Source organism: Primulina tabacum, chromosome 4, assembly GCF_025594145.1.
Source record: "Primulina tabacum isolate GXHZ01 chromosome 4, ASM2559414v2, whole genome shotgun sequence".
Lineage (NCBI taxonomy): Eukaryota > Viridiplantae > Streptophyta > Magnoliopsida > Lamiales > Gesneriaceae > Primulina > Primulina tabacum.
The window spans coordinates 4,755,424-4,759,858 of NC_134553.1; the positions used below are offsets into that span (position 1 = coordinate 4,755,424).

General features: G+C 32.7%; 1 pseudogene; it reads right to left on the reverse strand.

The window, feature by feature from the left end:
- Positions 1-673: 673 nt before the first annotated feature.
- LOC142541356 (putative pectate lyase 2) lies at positions 674-1,633 on the reverse strand (annotated as a pseudogene).
- Between the last annotated feature and the right edge of the window lie 2,802 nt (positions 1,634-4,435).

Genomic DNA, 4,435 nt, shown 5'->3' on the forward strand with positions numbered 1-4,435 from the left:
ATTCGTTTTTTTGAAAAATATATAATAAAATTCATGAGAGCTGACGTCCTAACAAATATATTCAATTCTAAAATAATAAAAAATTATAGTATTTACGTGGATAAATTAGAATTCATAATTAATTAATCGCGCGAAAACGCGCGCGCGCACACACATATATATCGAACTATTTTAAACTTAAAATTTTATTGTATTATATATATATATATATATATATATATATATATATATTTCCAAACTATTTTAAACTTAAAATTTTATTATATGCGCTCAATTTATTTATTCACTTAAAACGTGTATAAAATATTGCATACTGTGTAAGATGAATTACAGATACGTTTCACACTCTAGAGAGAAATTAAATTGACTTTCGTGGTCAATTGAATTTGTTCGAGAAATACAATGAGAAGAAATATATATATATATATATATATATATATATATGATGAATCTGATTTTAATGAAAGAATAATATATATATATGATGAATCTGATTTTAATGAAAGAAAATGATTTGAGTGATACATTTTAAATGATACACATCTTGGATATATTTGTTGAAAACTTAAATTAAAATGCTGTGGAGGACGATTTAATGCGGTTTCGTATGGAAATCATATGCCTTTTAGAAGAAACTAATTTATACGAAAATTTGATTTTCCGATGACTAAGTTTATACACACCTGGGCATTCGCTCAATCAATCCAGGTCCAAAGTGGTTAAAAGCCAGAGTCACTTTCATAACTTTGTCAGCTGTATTGTCATCACTATGTCCAAGTAGTCGTTTGATTGATATTGGCTACGATCAACATAATTTTTATAGAGCTTAACAAAGATTAATGCATGTGGTGAATATCTATAGTTAATTAAGGTGCAAAATGACAATATGATCAGAAAACAGACATTATTCAATTGTACCTTATCGTGTAGAGAGAAGTAATTGTTGGATATAGTTACAGCGGTAGAAGCATGTGTAATGTCAATGAGACCATCAGTTCCACGAACGATATAACAATGATCGATCCACAAATCCGATGACGTGTAGATAGTGATGCCATCGCCCTCGCTAGCTTTCCTGTCGACGACTCTATTCCGTGAGCTCCGGATCTTACCGGGTGGGCCGGGTTTGCAATCATGCAACAAGATCCCATGAAGTATAACATGTTTCACATTCTCTAAGGTGATGCAAGGACCATTGGATATCTCGACCCTAGAGCCTCTACCATCAATTGTTTTAAAACTACTCACCGTCAACTCACTGACAAGTTTAATACTCGTGTCCATTTGGAAAATAATCCAAAGTGGCTATCTGGATGACACCATAACGTAGGGTTCCTTGTTTGGGATTCACAGGATCATCTGATATTGCATCTGTCACTACATAAATGGCAGCACCCTTTCCACCTAGTGCACCGCTCCCCAATCCAACCGCACAGCCGGCTAATGCCTGGCGGTTTTTCGCCCAGTTAGGGTTTAATCTCCAACAAGAATCAATCTTGTTCAACTCTTTGTTACTACTAGTCGTGATATTTGTCGGAAGGGACGCTGCAAATGGTGATAAATAAATCGTCGATGTCAAAATGCAGAACACCGATAGCCATGCCATTGCATAGAAAGGACTTGGTTTTGCCATGATTGAGCTTGGTTTGAGCAAGAAACAGGCAATAATGCAAGCATAAATAGGTAGGAAATTACATGGTTATGGTAATCATGCTAAGATTACAAGTATATGCTTTTTAAAATGTATATTTTTGAAATTTCGATAATCGGTTGGCAAAGATTTCATTAGAATTAACCACTGAGTTAATCAAATTATTATTTTAGTCGTTACTTCTTCTTCTTCTTCATTTATTTTTTGAATAATTAATTGTTACTTTTAATAAATGCAGTTACTGTATTGATGACTAAAACTAGGAATAGGAAGGTTAAAGTGAAATTAAGTACTTGAGCAAATTGTTTTTCAATTATTTGATGAACAAGAAAGATAAGCGACCAAACTATGAATATCATTTCCTAAGTGGCTTATTATTATTAGATGTTCACATCTGTCGATTAGTTTCGTGGAAGTTGCATATATGAACTTGGACAATTTCTCATTCTTGACCAAGCTTTTTGGGTGAAGTTAGGCTCAAGTCTCACCGATTATGTGTTGGACCATCTTATGAGCAACCCGCTAATATCTTATAAATTTAACTCTTCCATTGTTTATTAATCGGCACGAAGGTTCACATGAGTCACTAATATCGTGTAAATTTCACGCTCCAATTGTTCATTCTTAAGCCTAAGGAGGTGTGTCAGATGTCTTGCATCAGCTGAATTAAATTTCTGAAAATTGTATATATGGATTTAGACAATCCACATCCTTTAACTAATAAGCTCAAGTCTCAATATTCTTAACACTTCTTCTTCATTCATCTCATATATTTATGCTTTTGTATGTTTTCACACATAATAAAACATTTACTAAAAAAGTACAATTTACAATAAAATTTCTCATTTTATTTTTATCTAAGTAACGTTTTAATATAATTAAAAATTTGTTGAAACTAGTTGATATATTTATCCATGAAGGTAGATTGATAAAAGAATAAAGAAAATAATTTTATATAAGAAAACTTAACTGTATATTTGAGACATATCAAAAAGAAAATGTAGCATCTATATATTAGGATGGAGGGAGTATATATTCTTACTTTTAACTATTGAATTTTCAATTCAGTTCCGAATTTTCCATTATTGTTTGAAATAAATTTTTCAAACTTGTATATAGATTTCAAATTATGGGCCTTATGAAAACGAACATTCTGGCCTAATTAAAGACGGGCTTCGTTTTTCGATATCAGGATCTATGGGCCTCCATTTGTAGTAAGAGGTGGAAATAAACACACACACACATATATGACAGTGCAGTGATACGCGTAGCTACTAACATATTTCAAATTGAGTAGGTATCTTGTAAGACGGTCTCACGAATCTTTATCTGTGAGACGGGTCAACCCTATCGATATTCACAATAAAAAGTAACACTATTAACATAAAAAATAATATTTTTTCATGGATGACCCAAATAAGATATCCGTCTCACAAAATACGACACATGAGATCTCACACAAGTTTTTGCATTTCAATTTATTATTAATGTTAATTTATATTTTAAAATAATAATTTTTTTTGAGACGATTTTATGTATCTTTGTTCGTAAAATAAATCAAATCTATTTATATTTACAATAAATAATTTAAATAAAATATATATCTCAAAAACTTTAGAGAATTTTTTTGATATTAAAAGTTGACAGAATATATATGATTTGAAATAATGGGATTTGTGTAAAAAGAACATCAATGAAGTGGATTTGAGCGGATCCGCAAATCGTGTTGGGTCACGTGGTAGTTAAATCCGGAAGGAGATATGCTTGCATCGTAGGGGCACGGTCCTCCATTATGATTCATCGTCTCTGTCAGCTTTTTATGATTATAGAATCCACACTTAAAATATAATATAGGATATGATATTTTTAAATATTGATTCAATATTCTAGTGTAGCTATGAAGCTACTTTGCTAATCTACCAACCTCTCATTCCACCAAGAATATCATTTTTAATAAATGATTATATGAGATATCTGTCTCACAAAATACGATCCGTGTGACCGTCTCACACAAATTTTTGACGTCGTATCAGCTTAAAGCTTAACTTCACATCGGAAAAAACACAAAAAATAGACAATCATGCAATAACTTAGGTGTTTTTATATAACAAAATTAGAATAACATATCTTGAATTTGGAATTCGATTTTAAAGATCGTACATAAAACCACCAAGATAGAAAGATTTTGTTTGTATCATCGGAAAGATATTTTAAAACTCCAAGAAATAGCAGTTGACTTTAATTTCCTGATTGCGCATATAAAGCGAAGCCCACAGCCTTCACTTCTCTTCGCTCGTCAATCTCTTTTCTTCTTAACTCACGTACAGCAGAAACAAAATGATATGTCTCTATGCAGAAACCCCAATTTCAATACTTGCATTGATCCTCTACACTTGCATGTACATCCCATTTCTCCACATCGCACAGGTATTTTCAAGATTGCTCGCCTTCATTTTGCATCCCCACCAATACACGGAGAGCACCAGTGTCCGATGCAACCTGGATCTCCCAGTTTACAGAATGCACGGTTTCGGAGGAGGAGGTGAAGAAACATGCTCGATTTGTTTGATGGATTTTGGAGCCGAAGATTTGGTGAACAGATTGCCGAATTGCGGGCACTTGTTTCACGTGGAATGCATTGAGAAGTGGATGGATAGATGCAAATTTGCATGTCCGATTTGCAGAGTTTGCATCTTCATCCAAAGCCATGCATAAAACGGCCGCCATGCTCATAGTTCACGAGTAAATTCACATTTTTTGAGTTTCTATCCTAGAAGTTTGATT